Source organism: Chrysochloris asiatica, unplaced genomic scaffold (genome assembly GCF_000296735.1).
Source record: "Chrysochloris asiatica unplaced genomic scaffold, ChrAsi1.0 scaffold00045, whole genome shotgun sequence".
In the NCBI taxonomy this organism is placed as follows: Eukaryota; Metazoa; Chordata; class Mammalia; order Afrosoricida; family Chrysochloridae; genus Chrysochloris; species Chrysochloris asiatica.
The window spans coordinates 18,906,413-18,907,597 of NW_006408563.1; positions in this window are offsets into that span (position 1 = coordinate 18,906,413).

The window sequence follows — 1,185 nt, forward strand, 5'->3', positions numbered from 1 at the left end:
ATTCTTCTGTGGTCTTCCCTATTCATAATCCAACTTTCCTATGTATATGAAGCGATTGCAAATACCATGGCATGGGTTAGGTGCACTTTAGAGCTCAAACTGGCAATTTTGCCCTTCAAGACTTTAAAAATTTTTGTAGCAGATTTGCTTTATGCAATATGTGATTTGATTTCTTGACTGCTGCTTCCATGAGTGTTGATTGTGGATCCAAGAAAAACGAAGGCCTTGACAATTTCAAAGTTTTCTCTCATTGCTCTGATGTGATCTATTGTTCCAGTTGTGAGGATTTTTATTTTCTTTACATTGAGGTACAATCCATACTAAAGGTTGTATTCTTTAATCTTCATCAGTAATTATTTTAAATTCTCTCCACTTCCAACAAGAAGGTTGTATCATCTGCATATTACAGATTATTAATGAGTCTTCCTCCAATTATGATGCTATATTGTTGTTCATATAATCTAGTTTCTCAGATTATTTGGTCAGCATACAGATTTAATAAACAAAGTAAAATAATACAACATTGGCACACCTTTCCTGATTTTAAACCATTCATTATCTCCTTGTTCTGTTCTAACAATGGCTTCTTGCTGTGTGCACAGACTCCTCATGGCCACAATGAATGATCTGGAATACCCATGCTTTGCAATGTTAACCATAACTTTTTATGATCCACACAGGCAAATGACTTTGCATAACCAATAAAGCACGAGCAAACTTCTTTCTGGAATTCCCTGCTTTCAGCAAAGATCCATCTGATGTCAGCAATGATATTCCTTGTTCTCTGTCCTCTTCTGAGACTGGCTTGAACATTTAGCAGCTCTGTGTTGCTGTACTGCTGCAAGCATTTTAAAATAATCTTCAGCAAAATTTTACTTGCATATGATATTAAGGATACTGTTTAATGATTTCTGCATTATGTTGAATTACCTCTCGTTGGAATGGGCACAAAAATGGATCTATTCCAATCGATTGGCCAGGTAACTGTTTTCCACAATTTTTGACATAGGTAAGTGAGTGCCTCCAGTAATGCATTAGTTTGTTGAAACATTTCAATTTATATTCCTTTACTTCCTGGAGCCTTATTTTTCACCAATGCCTTTAGGATGGTTTGAACTTCTTCCTTAAATATCATCAGTTATTGATCATATGGTTCCTCTTGAAATTACTGAACATTGACCAATT